Source organism: Sparus aurata, chromosome 2, assembly GCF_900880675.1.
Source record: "Sparus aurata chromosome 2, fSpaAur1.1, whole genome shotgun sequence".
Taxonomy (NCBI): Eukaryota; Metazoa; Chordata; class Actinopteri; order Spariformes; family Sparidae; genus Sparus; species Sparus aurata.
This window is the reverse complement of record NC_044188.1, coordinates 3,247,114-3,262,352: the sequence shown is the minus strand read 5'-3', so window position 1 is coordinate 3,262,352 and position 15,239 is coordinate 3,247,114. Positions and strand designations below refer to the sequence as shown.

The window sequence follows — 15,239 nt, the reverse complement described above, 5'->3', positions numbered from 1 at the left end:
TTTAAGACTGAGCATGAAAACATCTGTAACATCTGTAACGAGATAACTCCTCCAGAACTCTCTCTCCCTCAACACAACTGCAAATATGACTTATTGCACATTCACTTGGCGATGAAGTGAATTAGATCGCAGTTTGTAAGAAAATAAAGCAGATGATCATGTCTCAACTCTTCACCTCCCTCTGAGAGAAGAGCAGCAGGATGATGAGCCTGAAAGCGGTTGTTGTGTTCTCCGAGCCGTTCGTCACGCTGCTGTGACGAGCCGACGGAACCGACGGGTCTCTGCAGAACTGAGCTACTTCTGAGCTAAAACGCTGCCGTCTTTGTGTGTTTGAGACGCTGCAGCTGCTGGAACCAGAAAAACAAACAGCAGCACATACAGAACACACCCACGCATCTCACCCACACACACACACACACACACACACGTAGTGAAACACTCACACACATGCAAATTAACTCACTCACACACACAAACACACAGCATGTGTACAGAAGCCACAGAGAAACAGAGGAGGTGACAGATTAGTGTGGGAGAGGAAGTAGTGGGTGTAAATTATTCAGGAGTGTGTGAGAGAGGAAGAGAGAAGAGGAGAGACGAAGGAGGGAGGAAGATTATTTTTCTGAGTTTCCCTCAGAAAGACGAGGAATTACAGTTTAGTGCGCGTGCAGGATACTTAATATTCTCCTCCTCTCAGTCTCAGCCCGTCTGTTTCTGTTCATACATCAATCTGTCGATCTATAATCCATCCCATCACTCCATCACCCCCCCCAATGGATCCATTTATCCCAACAGTGTTCGTCAATACATCCATTATGCTCATCAACTAACTCTACAGTTCTGTTCGCTGTCGTGTTTCCATCGTCACATTTTGAAGCATCACATCAGAAAAGATTCCCGGCGTCATGACGTCTCTCCGCCTGACAAAAGTTCCCCTCAGATTCACTCGACACTTCGATGGAAACACGACCAGAAGTGTTTGTTTTTCCCTCCTCGTGTATCCGCTCACTTAATCTCATCATGATGATTTTACACCTTAATCGGTCCCACCTGAACATCTCCTCTCTTACTGATTCGCTCTCTCTCTCTCTCGTCTTTACTCATCTTTCCTCCTCTCTTCCTCTCCCGTGTTTCTCTCTTTCCTCTCTGGAATATCCTTCGCATGGTTAACTTCTGTCTTTGACAGCGAGCAGCGATGTGAGCAGAGCAGAGCGAAGGCAGGAGGCATGTACCTGCGCTTCTAGCCCGGCTCCCTCTGTGATCCTCTTCCTCCTCCTCCTCCTCCTCCTCCTCCTCAACTAGTAAATTATTTGTCAACGCACAGAAAGAAGAGAGACGTGCAGAGAAAAGAAGTGATGTTGGACGTCTGTCGGTCTCTTTCATCAAAACGTAGCCAGACGACTTGAATAAGACGGACGGTCGGGAGGCCGGTCGATAAACCTGTTGTGGGCTCGACTGTCAGTTTAAATTAATATTAGTGATGATGAAGTTGTTTATCTGAAACACTGGACAGGAACTTTGATCGAAGCTCATCCAGAGAGGTTCATCAACCATCAGAATCAGAACAAAAGTGTCCTTTCTGTCGATCAACGAAGCGAACGAAGGTTCAAAGACGTTTGGCTTGGTTTTGTCTCTGACAGCAACATGGAGGACAGTTAAGGTGGAACTACTGTCTTCCAGCAACAACTATCCACGCGAGATCTCACGTGACTTTTCCGGCTTTTTATTTTAGTATTGTTTCTTATATGAGGCTCCTTTTTCAACGTCAAGGTCAATATTGTTTTTCACTAACGACAAAACAACAAATTATCCTGCATTTATATGGAACTAAGCTTTAGGAGCGTTCCACCTTAACTGTCCTCCAGGTTACGTCACATTCTGAGATCGACACTTCTCCACTGGCAGGACGGCGGCGAGCGGAACAAGCTACTGCTAACGTGAGTTGTTCAAAAACCTTCTTTTTAGTAAACTCTGTGTACACAAACAATGTTCTCAATGCTCGTGTTCACGTGTAGAGACCCTGGTGATGCTACCAGCAAAGTTTCATGTTGTGTCGAGACTTCTTACTGTTTTAAAAAATAGAGATTTTGATGCGATCGCTAATTGAAAATGAGTTTGACCCGAAAACGAAAATACAGTAAATCTTAAAAGTGCCTCTTTCGTCATAATTAGGCTTTTACATGAAGGTTTGACTCGTATACATTCACAAAAAAAGCCTAGGTTTTGCTTTAAGTGCCAGACTCCACCTGCAGAAACGGTCGTTTATCGTTGTTAAACACATTTCATTCACACTGGACGGAAAAAACTAAATAAACCAACCAAAACCATCTTGTTTCGTCTTTCCACTGTTCCAACAGCCACCGAAATAAACCTTTGATTCATGGCGTCAGTGGAAGGATGACCGAAAACAGTTTTGTGAGTTTTATTCTCTGTTGGAACGACTTTTGTTTAACAATGATAAAATGACTGTTTCTGCAGATGAGGTCTGGTGGTTTCAGCGAGCGGTCTCTCTCCGGTTAAACAAAAAAGATCTTATCCTTCTATAAAAAGGTTTTTATCTCCGTGGGGATGCTGTCGTTGGTGTTGTCATGCCTGTCAGCTGCAGCTCTCCGCCTCAACACCGCTTCCAATTTATCCGTTTACTACAACAGCTCCAACAGAAAGTCGTCAGCGGACTGTGAGACGGCGAGTCAGGGAGAAAATAACGGTGACAACACACACATTCATGCGGACATGATGAAATTGGATCAGTGTCAAGAGCCGAGAGAGGTCCAATTGGCAGCGGTGAATTAATTGACGGGAAAATAGATGGAAGAGGACAAGAGGTCGAATAGCTGGAATGATAAAGAGACAGAGAGAGAGAAGGAGGGAGAAACAGGTCAGCGCAACAACGGAATGATGGAGTGTAATTGGTAGAAAAAGAGAGAGAGAGAGGTCCGGTAGAAAGTACATAACTCTGAGCTGTGATAACACAGAAATGTCCCATGAATGCATAAACACCGGACAATTAGGAGGCGGAGACAATGAGACAGGCTGATTGGAGCTGAACACAGTTATTAAAAGAGAACAGAGGAGTTCCCTCTTCGTACCGGAGTTCACACAGTCGTCCAGTGTAGCGTGATGTTCGCCTCCTGCTGCTCGCTCCTCACAGTCGCGACTAACAAGCGAGCTATTGAGTGCAGGATGAGGACGGAGGTGATGTACTCAACAGCTCTGATGTCATTCAAATTAGTGGAGGTTCAGCTCTGAAGTCTGAAAGACGAACATCCAGCTTACACCACAGAAAACAAGTCGAACCAACGTCGACCAGGAAGTCAGAGACAGGGAGAATCTGATTGGTCAGCCATGAAACTGACAGGTGACTAAAAGCCAACTCTCAGATGTGTTCAGGTGTACACACATTATACCACCACGCCACCCTGACGGAGCCTGCTCAGACCTGATGTAAAGTAGCCACCCGTTCCACCAGACTCCATTCACAAATCACGCGATTTTGAGAGTCGTTGTCTGAAGAGAAACTTAACAAAACTGTATGAAACGGATGAACGGCAAATTCTAAATCATTCAGGCCTCATTGTGCATCCGGCATTAGATTGAATACATTAAAGGGATATTCCGGTGTAAGTTTAATGCATGTTCTAACACACTGTGACACCGAGTTGGACCCCTCCTTTGAGAGATAAAGTTTGCAGAGCGCTAGCTCATGTAGCTTTAGCATCCTCAGAAACGACCATAAATAATGCTCAGAACAGCACCAAACTTCAGCAACAGTACAAATAGGGTCTCAGCACATAGTCCGGGGCATCTAACCTCCGCTAGCTTAGCTGGATTTCTATTGTGAAGCTAAAAACAGATTTCAACTCTCCTCCATCAGCTTCCGGGTCGGGGAAGTCCTGACGCGACGATTACCGAGTGCGGTTAGAAATGCTCAATTCCGTTCTTTTCCCTGTCCGCTCTCGATAATAACTGTTATAAACTGGCAGGTAAGACACATATGAACTTTGATTGCTTTTCCATGGATTTTCATCCATGAGCCGCGGAACTCTACTGCACTCGGTAATCGACTCGTCGGGACTTCCCGTCAACAGGAAGCTGCTGCAGAAGAGTGGTAAATTTAGTCAGCTTTTCAGTAGAAATCCAGCTAAGCTAGCGGAGGTTAGATGCCCCGGACTATGTGCTGAGACCCTATTTGTACTGTTGCTGAAGTTTGGTGCTGTTCTGAGCATTATTTGTGGCTTTTTGGTGGCGGTTTATATTTGGATCCATTTACTGCAGTGTATTGTTGTCGTGCGGTCGTTTCTGAGGTTGATAAAACTCCGTAAATTAGCGGTCTGCTAACTTGATCTCTCGAGAGGGAGTCCAACACAGTTTCACGGTTTTCCGTTCCACAAGGAAAGACACAACTTCCCTTTAAGTTGTGTCTTTCCTTGTGAAAAGTGTCGACAGTGCACGTTACCTGTCAGCTGTTCACTGCTAATTTATGAAACAAGTTAACAGAAATCAGTGAAGCTACTTCTGTGTCACCCGTGGTTTTATATCTAAGAGAAACTTCATAAACTTTGTGAAACGCTCTCTGACAAACTCATAATTATTCGGGCCATCTTGTGAGTCCAGTAAATGTTCTGTTCTATTGTTCTTTGTATGAACGTTGTGTCTGTTTGTCCCGGTGATGCACTGGGAGCTGTGCCCTTGTGTTCACTCAGGATGGATGTTATTAGCAGAAAAGCAGGGCGCCAGTCCAACGTTTACTCTGTCCTGATGCAGCATCCTCAGATCTCTGCTCTCTAGTCCCCAAACTCTTTAAAAATTCCCTGCATTGCACAGATTGGACTGATATTTACGTAAGGTACGATGACACCGGGGGATTTCTCTGGCACAGGTGTGTTTGGTTTCTGGAGAGTCGCAGAGTTGGGAATGTGTCTTCGTCGTCGACGGGGGAAAACTTGTTCTGTTAATTAGAGCTGCAAGAGTTTATGTAGATGAAACCGCGGTTTGCATTGTAGTCTCAGGGAGGGAAGCCGCCGGGGAAATAACAAAACAGTTTTCGAGTTATTTGAAGTCAAGTAATTTCTTAAATACACTGAAGACATCAAAGCTTTTCACATCATCAGCGCCGTGTAGGAGGTGATGATTCTGGTTAAAGGACGTTATTTGATATATTTGGATCCTTCAGTTTGAACGTATCGTACAGGTCAACAGGAACAGAGAGAAACTTCCAACCCGCAGTTTTATTTTATTGTAATTTTAATTACCTGTTGAAGGTCTCGTACCTTTTTATATTGTCTGCAGTCGTCTAGTTAATTAAACCCAAAATAAATCACCAGGCCTCACATTTCCTCCGACTTCTCTGCAGAATAAACTAACAAAGGATCGCCTCAGAACATCTTCTGCTCCTGTGAGATGAGAGAATTTGTAAATGCTCAGAATTAATCTTTTGAGGAGACCAGAGCGCCGCTCAGAATGCAAATAGACGGAAATCTGTAAGTCGGTCCTGAGGCTCCGACCGACCGAGCGCTCTCTGCTGTAGAGAAGCTGACTGACTCTCTCAACAACACAACAACATATCATGAAAGCATGTCGACGAACACGCAGATATGTAGGTTATATTTCCACGGCAGAGATCGTTTCAGCTCGTGTGCTAATGAGCAGTGCAGCAGAACACAGAGCTCTGCAGGGGCGAGCTGTTCTGCTGGGATGGTTCGGGTCGGGGAGGGCGGAGATAAAAGAAAAGTTAAATCTAAAAAGTGCTGAAGATCTGCCGCTTTGTTTGCCTTCACACAGCCGCATTGTCTCTGATTATAACACAGCTCAACACACTCACATGTTGAAGCTGCCCGGCAACAGTCGGATCTCAGGAGGGACGAGCGCATCGTGTCAGAGATGCCGAGACTAACAGCACCTTTAAAGGTTCTGTTTGTGTTTGGTTCCCTGGTTTGACTCCGACTGGTGTCGGTCAGTGTTCAGGTTCTGTTGGACTGTAATATGTGCACTTGTGGTTCAGTTGTAGCCTGGAGGAGTCAGAAACGGGGTTCTTGAAGGATTTTAAATGGGTCTCAAAATGAGGTACAGTTTATTTTCAGCCACATGAGCAGCGTCGGCTCTTTGCTCCACACTGAAGAGCTTCTGGTGACCGCACGGACATTTTCATCTCAAGTCAGGAGTGTAAATTATTCACTGAAAAAGACGGATTAGGTCAGAGTTTGTCACAGCGTTCATAGTTCCCAGTGTGTTCCCATCTTCGCCTACATGCTTGCATCCAGAGACTCCCCCCTTCACTTTCAAAGATCCATTATTGATTAGTCTGGGAGGAGAGAAACCGAACTCTCTAACAAACTGAATTTCTATCTTCTGTAGTTGTTGGATCACTGCAAGGTTGTTTTTTTCTCTCTTGGACTTGAGAGTTTTCAGACTCTCTGAACTCCGCTCTGCAAAAATCCACCAGGATGAAATCAAACTGTTGTGTAAAGAAGAAAATGAAAATGTAAATGTGTCCGTTGTCGGGCGTAAAACCAACGATCTGCTGATCTTTACGAACCCGGTTCGATAGCGTAACTGTCAGTGCTGAGAAGAACTGACGATGTGGAGCAACGTGACACTCTTACCTGTCAGTTTGTCACCTGGATGATATTTTGGGGGCAGCTGCTGACTCCAAATGTAAAGTTCAGCACCACATACCTGATGGCGTTCCCATGAGCCTCAGCAGTACTTTGTGTTAGCATATAGCACATGCTAACGTGCCGAAATAAGAAGCTGAGCATGGTGCACAACTTCTGTAGATGAAATTCTTCCTGTCAAACTTCTCTGTGGCTGTTTTCTCCTCCTCAACAAGTCAAGTTGTGTAAGTTGATGCATGTCCATCTGGGTTATTTGACTTGGTGACTGTAGAAGTGAGCAGCGAGCTGCAGCTCTGTGTCTGAGTGAATGAGCTGCAGTGTTCGTCTCTCTGCAGGTGTGACTCTTTCTTCCCGACCGCTCGCTGTAGTTTAGTTTCAGCGCTCTGTGTACAAAGTGCTTCGCTCCGCTGGTGAGTGAAGGTCTCGATCTGCAGTGTATCTAATTTAAAGTCATCTCTCTAGCGGTTTAAATCTCGGCCTCTTCGCTCTCTGCGAACTCGCTCTCATTGCTTGATGTCAGCCGGAGTCGGTGCTGTTGACATTTGGCACCTCTGGGTCAGTGCCGGGTCACAGCGACTGATGCAGCACGAGGAAATTCATAAAGTCTCCAGCCAATGAGACTGTCAGGAGAAAATAAATGGAAAGCATCACAGCGTCGACTCTCACTGTGAGAGCAGCTTCATTTCTGTGCCCGGCTCGTCCTCTCACCCTGCAGCCTCACGATTATTCAATATATGACTGCATGTATGAAGCCGTATTCCTCGCCTGTCTGTGTAAACGTCCACAGTTTGAAGTGATCGCATTGCTCCTTCGTCTAGTTTACACGATGCAGCGATGCATCTAGCCACATCTCTGCATCTCTGCGAGGATTTGCATTTAAATAAAGACATTCAGATGCGAGATGAAAATGCGGGAAAAGGTTTGAAAGTCTCGCTCGATAACATCTCCACCGGACATGTTGTTGATTGAAAGTGGATCTCTGTTAGCGAGGTTCTCCTCTTGGAGAACATTCTGCAAAACCAATTTGAGAAAACAACTAAATCAACACCCGTCGCCTCCAGCAGGCAGCTCTGCCTCTGTGTTGGAGCTACACGGAGGTTTTTAAACTGAGGGTGGAGGTTCAGTTGCTTTGTCTCAGTTCAGGGTCTGCATCCTCTGAAGGACTCGGCCTTTGTGGTCTTTGAAGGCGAGTCCTTCAGAGAGACCTTGTTAACCTCGTCAGCCGTTGTTAAATGTGACGGTCTAGCCTTTGGAGCATTTCCTGGTTGCGTCACCAGATGTTTTACCCTTACGTCACCATTTGTGCCGCCCAGGCCCGCGAAAGTGACGATCTACACCACGCGATGTCGCAATGTTCTCTCTTTCTTTCTTCTTTTTCGGGCGCGTAAGGAATCTTGGAGTATGTGAGGCCACGAGGGATCGTAGCGGTGCATCCTCCAAAAACAGAGAAAAGAAGGAGAATCTGGAGGAGGCTTCGGATTGAGACAGCCTTCACGCAGCGTTGGCCTTCAAATGCTCCTCCGAAGGATGCAGACTCTGAATTGAGACACAGAAAACTACAGATTCCAGACTAAAGAATGGCAGGACGATGAGGTCACCACCAGTTATTTATCCTTTATCTGCACAGGAATAGCTTCGGGTTAATGATTACTTGTCTAAGATCCTGGTTTGTTGATGCTAATGTTACCGTTTTATTGATGATGTGTATTTCAGTGTTGCATCTCATCCTTTTAGTGGAGTACGGCTCTTGAAAGATCACAAAAAAAGTCTTGTTTACATAAACGGCAGTGACGACGACTGATGACGTTTGAGGGTCTTGAAGGGTCGTCTCATTTCACTGGGGGAGATCTCGACCCCTCCGTCTTGTAATTCTGTCCTGAGCACTCAAAAACAAGGAGTAGGAGAAAAAACTGGAAACAGGATTGAGCGTCTGAACTGCAGATATCTCTGAGGATTGTTCGGGAAATAAAAGCAAAAGTCTTTATGCAAATTTATTGTATTTACTCGCCTCGTCTGCACTCTTCTGATTACATTTACATCATTGTCAGACATTCTGAAATAGCAGCAAATGCATTTAAACCAAAAGACTTCGTCACATTAACATCGACAGACTCTTAAAGCCTTTCTTCAGAGTGTTTGCAGCCACAGCTAGAATATAAACACTAATGTAAATGTATTAATGTGATCGTCGGGGCCGACTCGGTGCTCTTTGTTCACAGAAGATGTTAAACCTCCTGACGAGCAGCTGCGCGAGAAGCAAAGCGGTGATGAAAGTTGACCTGACGCTGCACTGCAGGAACAAACTGCCGAGGCTGCAGCTATTTCTAATTAGCAAATGAGTGACCTTTTATGTAGTGTAGCGTGCAGCAGAGAGGCCGCGATAGCATCAGTGAGAGAGTATTACTTCTCACCCGGCGGGTTTAATTTAATTAAGTTTTTTATTTCACTTATTGCTTTAAGCTACTAAAGCAGCGGAGGTAAAACGTCTTGAGGTGAAGAAGCAGGTGTTAAAATGAAACGATCGAACGTGAGATGAAGTCGATGTGGTGAGTTTTACTGCTGCTTTAATGCAAGGATGGATTATTAAAGGAAACGTTCAGACGATTGATTCACTCATGTGGCGACCATCTAACTTAGCTTAGCATAAAGAGTGGAAACATCTGGCTCCGTCCAGAGGGAACAAACACCGACTGTCAACACCTCCTGAAGTCTCTGCTGGCTGCAAATTGGCACTTTGACACATTTTGTACAAGCGAGACACAAAGTGTTGATTAATGAGCCTCCCAGATGCTGATCGTCAGATGCTATCACCTTTACTGTTTACTGTCTTTAAGCTAATCTAAGTCAGCCAGATGTGTGAGAAATCAATATTCCAGCTCACACCAGCATCCGATTGTGCTGATTTATTAACAATTTACATGACAAAACAACAAAGAGAGAGCTACGTGTTTCCCATATTGATTCATTACATTCGCTGTGTGCTTGTTAATAAATCAGATCCTTGTGTGTGCTGGAATATTGATTTGTTTTTTGGTCCATCGTTGCTTCAACCTGCAACAGCTGAACAGGAGAGATGCACCGCAGAGCACGAGGTATCTTTATTGAGCTTTTCCTTTAAAGGAAACATATTCTGCTCATTTACATGTTCATGATTTTACTTCAACTCACTTCTAGATGGTTTACAAGCTTTCGTGTACCAAAAACACATCAGTTTTCAGACTGTTCAGTGCAGCAGCTCTGTGTTCCTCCTCCGTCTGAAACGCTCTGTTTTAGCTCCTGCCTCTTTAAGGCCCCGCCTCCTGAATACCCAGTCTGCTCTGATTGGTCAGCTCACACACGCCTGAGCCAGCACTGCTAACAACAACAGAGCCACTGTGCTACATCAATTTTTAGGTGTCGAACTAGCTGCTAGGCATAAATGATGCAAATGCATGACTCTGCTGACGTAGTGTGATGTCACAAAGTTACAGAGACGTAGTGTGATGTCACAAAGTTACAAATTAAAGGCGGGACTACTGACAAGGTTTTTTTCTGTTGGTGCTAGGCGTAAATGATGCAAATGCATGACTCTGACGTAATGTTTTTTAACTATTTTAACATTTTTTCTAAACATTTTTTTAACTTTCGAGATCTTTACATGCACAACAATCTTGGAGCAATGTAGCACTTTCAGATGGAGACGTGTGCCGGTGTTTTTCCTGTTTTAGGAGCATTTTCTGGACGTGTGTTCAGCGATATTTGGACGATCAGCCTCAGTCAGGACACAACCGCCTCCCGCATGTCTACAGCACACAGTCAGCTCTGTGCATCGTCAATACGCCAGCCGACAGCGTGCAAAGCTGCACAAACAGAAAGCACACCTACTTTTAAACATCACCAAAGACTCAACATGTTTTTGGACTCGTCGAGAAGGTTTTCTTTCTTTGCATCGTGATTGCAGGATGTAAACTCCCCCCGAGCACTGAAATAAGAAGTGTGATTGTGTTGATTAGAGTTTATACAGCTGCACGTAAACAGAAATATTACTGGATTAACATTTTCTATTGTGTAAACATATTTTTTAGAATAAGAGTCAAACACAGGACTTTGTGTGCATGTAAACGTTGTCTGGTGGTTGTTGAAAGGCATTCTGGGAAATGATAATGACTGATAAAAGACAAAGACGCTGCATCAGAGCAGATTCAGTTTGTTTTACCCAACAAAGAAAAACCTGGAGGCGTAAAAACAAAAAAGCTTCACAAACTTTGCGGCTGTCGGTTTGAATCCCAGACACGCTCGCCCGCGGAGAGAAGGCGGTTCTTACAACAGCTCCATCCTGATGAAATTTATTTAGCGGTGATGGAGATTGTTGGCGGTGAAGTGTAGAGAGAGAAGAAATCATTTTCTCCAGGAGATTGCTTCACTCTCTCTCTGATGGGCTCGCGTCCCTCGCGTCGCCACGCTCCCTACAATCACACACAAATAAATCATCCGACACCGCGGCATCTCTCAGCCCAAGTTACTGAAATATAATATACCATTTTCTTTAGGGACGTGTGGGGCCTTGTTGCCACGGTGACCAACATTCAGACAGATTGGAAAATGAGTTGTTTTTTTTGTTTTTTTCCATTTTTGTCCTTGAAGAAAATAGCGTATTGTCTGTGCTAAGGACTACCTGGACGGAGTAGATGAAGCTTATTTTCAGAGCCGTTTATTGAGGGTGTTTTCAAGATGTTGTTTGACTCGACCTTTAGAAATAACTGTGAGACGAGTCGAAGGGAGACTCCGAGATAAAAAAGCCGGAGAGGTGACGTGGTGCATAAATGTGCCGTCGGAGAGGCAGGAAGGAGCTGCGCAGGGTGAAAGAGCTCGGCGATTAGAGAGACGGCTCAGAACAGGAGATTATTTGCTGGTGAACTTTACTGTTGATGAATGTCTCCGTAACGAACGTGTTGGCGTCAACCTTTAGCCGAGACATTTACGTCAGCGGCCAACGAGGAGGAGACGACGTGGAGAGAAACCCCGATGGTTATTAGAGTATCGCAGGCGAGGTCACAGCGCTGCAACTCACACCTGAGAACTGTGGAGGTTACACACACACACACACACACACACACACAGACACAAACCTTTAAAGGAACAGTTCACCCAAATAAGAAAAGTCTGCCATCATCTTCTCCCTCCATGCTGATGGAAAGTTAAGTAAAGTTTCACAGTCAACAAAACATTTCTGGAGCTTCACAACGAAACAGCATCGCAGCATCGTCCTCAACGACTGAAGCAGCTGGAGACTTGGTGAAAAAGACGTTTACGCCCTTTTCTAACCTGATGATGTCAGTCTAAAATAAATAAAAACATTAACAACATTTCCACCTGATCAAGATAGGGTGTGTTGACGTCATTACGTCACGTGACGTACGAAAACAAGGAGCTTTGCCCCAAAATGGTCGCGGGAAATTAAAGTTTACCTGATTGTTTTCAAATCAATCTAAAATAAAGAAGATTCATTCTTTTCACATCAGGAAGTTAGGACTGTAGTCGTCCCTCATACATCACATTATGAGCACGCGATGACATCATTATGTTACAATTATGACACGATACAATGTGACGAATAAGCAACAACACCAATGTAGAAACTGGCAACTTATCTCTGCAGGGTTCAAAGGGTTAACAGGAAATGTTAGCTGTAGCCGCTGAGCTAAAAGTGTTAGCATGCAGCTCGATCACCACCAACAACAACAACAACAACAACAACGACAACAACACTGTTTATCTGCTGTTCTGTACGTTTCCATCAAATCACACAAGAGTTTCAGGAAGATGTTTAAATCTCAGGCAGGATCTGAATCCTCCTGTCAGCACACGCCTGCAGAATACAGAATGTGTATGTAAATAGTGTGTGTGTTGGTGTGTTTGTGTGTTTGTGTGTGTGGTGTGCTCGTTACGGTCGCGCTGCCTCCTCGATCCACTGACTCGTATCAGATGAGTTAACCTCGCAGCAGCAGGTCATCTGTACGTCCGTCTCCGAGCAGCCGTCAGATAAAGAGCTATTGACAGAGCGAAGACGAGCCTCCACCTGTTAATGGAGGTCACGACCTTGTGAAGGAGGACGGAGGACTTTAAATCTCCGGTGTTTCCCCAAACCAGAGGCTGGATTCTCTGATTCTGCAGACGGAATACATTAAATGCTGCGTGGCCCTCAGTATCTCATAATCCTCCCCTCATTAGCTGTTTAATGGAGGATTACACCGGTCATATCTGCCAACATTTAGATTTCACAGTACCGGAGGTTTTCCGACAGGCGGTTGAGGGTCGAACAGTGTCAGGTGGAAGGCAGTCGGCTGATGTGATGTTAGCTGGCACTTGAATCCCTCTTGGTTGTGGGTTGCCAAAGATTAGATGTAGTGGTCAGATTGTGTTAACGTCCAAACCTGCCACGCAAATTATGGGCGTTTCTGCAGGTTGATAAATAGCATAAGACAGATGTCAAACGTCTCGGGCGGGTCAGAACCCAGGAAGCAGTGACGGTGCCGCTGCAGAATAACACCCAGAGAGTCAACATGTATCACCCCTGCTGAAGGAAGCCAGCTTGTTTTGGTAGCGTTAGCGACCAGGTGAGAGTAGCTCATCATTTCAGGCTGAAAACCAGTGATGTGCACAAGGCAGTTGCCCCCCCCCCTCGTGGCCCAATTGTTGAAAAACGCGCGCTAAAATGCCTTTTGGGAGCCAAAAAAGCGTGCCAAAGTGCCCTCTTGGTTGGCAAAACACACTAAACTGCCCCCTTGGCTGGTTAAAACATGATAAACTGCCCTCTTGGGAGCAAAACATGCGCTAAAGTGCCCTCTTGGGAGCCAAAACACATGCTAAAGTGCCCTCTTGGGAGCCAAAACACGCGCTGAAGTGCCCTCTTGGGAGCCAAAACACACGCTGAAGCGCCCTCCTGGGAGCCGAAACACATGCTAAAGTGCCCTCTTGGTAGCCAAAACACACGCTGAAGTTCCCTCTTGGGAGCCAAAACACGCGCTAAAATGCCCTTCTTTTCGCCCCTACCCTTCAAAAAGTCTGTGCACGCCACTGCTGAAAAGACTAACAGGACTCTCAACTTATTGATCTTTTTCATTTGGCTGAATTTTGTCGGGAGCCTGAAGGCGACTTTCTGGTGATAAAGTTGGAAACGTTTTACTTCATGATGTGCCGAGCAGCACCTGAATGCAACATTAGTTACAACAGGAGACTTTCTGCAGCAAACGTTTCTACAAATCCTTAAATTGTGAGTTTTTTCTTCTGCGTCACAGTTTCTTATGTTTCTCATTTTTAAACCTACCACTGAACCTAAAACTGTCTTTTATTACTTTATACTTGCAGTTGCCTGGTGACAAAATGTAGATAAACCTGACTGTTGCTGTGTCTCAGTTCAGGGTCTGCATCCTTCAGAGGAGCATTTGAAGCCCAATTATGTCATAACGCTGCGCGAACGCTTTCCCAGTCTGAAGGCTCCTCCAGATGCTCCTTCTTCTTCCTCTTTTTGGAGGATGCACTGCTACTATCCTTCGTGGCCTCACATATCCCAAGATGCTTTGCGTGCCCGAAAAAGAATAAAGAAAGAGAGAAAATGGCGACATCACGTGGCGTAGATCGTCACTTTCGTGGGTCAGGGCGGCAGAAATCGTGACGTAAGAGTAAAACATCTGGTGACACAACCAGGAAATGCTCTAAAGGCTAGACCGTCCCATTTAACAACGGCTGACGAGGTTAACAAGGTCTCTCTGAAGGACTCGCCTTCAAAGACCACAAAGGCTGAGTCCTCAGAGGAGGTTTAAAATAATTAAATTTAGTTTAAAATGAACTTTAAAAGCTCATAAAAGAATTAAATTAGGGTGAAGAGAATTTTCTAACTCCAAAACTCGACTGCACACCAGCTGAGAAACATTTTGTGCGACAATAAAACATTCTTGCAGGTTTATCGGCTCCTGCAGGCAGAATTTCCTCACAGGTTAGAAACGTTTTATGTGGTCAGAGAGTAAAACCTGTGTTATAATCTGCAGCCGATGACTCACCGATACATATTAATAAAAATCTCATTCATCACACATCTTCCTCATCCTGCTGCTCCTCTTCATCATGTGACCGGCTGGTGGAAAACAAACTCACACACTTCATTTTGTGTGTTTTTGTGTTTGTGCTCGTTACCTGTGACCCGTCTCTCGGGACGATTGCTCACCTAATTAACTGCCATCTATACAAATGAGACGTGATCGCTGACGCATGTCGCTCCTCTCTCTCTCTCTCTCTCTCGGTCGTACTATCTTTAACACTTTCCTTCAGTTTTCTCGCGTTCTCTCTTCCTGCCATCTGCGTCCTCGTCCTCTCGCTCTGAGCTCATGTGGGATGTGCTTCTCCATATTCATGCTGGAGGTTTTGTTTTGCTTCCTCATGTGTGCCGGTGGGAGTCTGCAGGCAGTGTTTTTGAAGATGCTTTCAGGCATTGTTGCCTCTGTGAAATGTTTAGAGCAGCATGGAAAGTGAAAGCCTCTCATCTGTAAACCTCTCTCTGTCTGTGTCTGCAGTCTGCCAGCCAGTAGGAGCTCTATGTGGATCAAGAGTTGAAGAAGGAGCACCTGAGACTAGTGGTGAGTCGGCTCT

At 45.1% G+C, this 15,239-nt stretch overlaps 1 protein-coding gene across 1 annotated transcript in view; it reads left to right on the top strand.

Annotated features, from left to right (window-relative positions):
- Positions 1 to 15,239, top strand: part of slc8a2b (solute carrier family 8 member 2b) — a 104,734-nt gene that overhangs the window by 20,157 nt on the left and 69,338 nt on the right. The window contains exon 2 of the mRNA XM_030391644.1: positions 15,164 to 15,226. The gene's annotated coding sequence lies outside the window, so the exon portion shown is untranslated. The remainder of the gene's footprint in view (positions 1 to 15,163; positions 15,227 to 15,239) is intronic.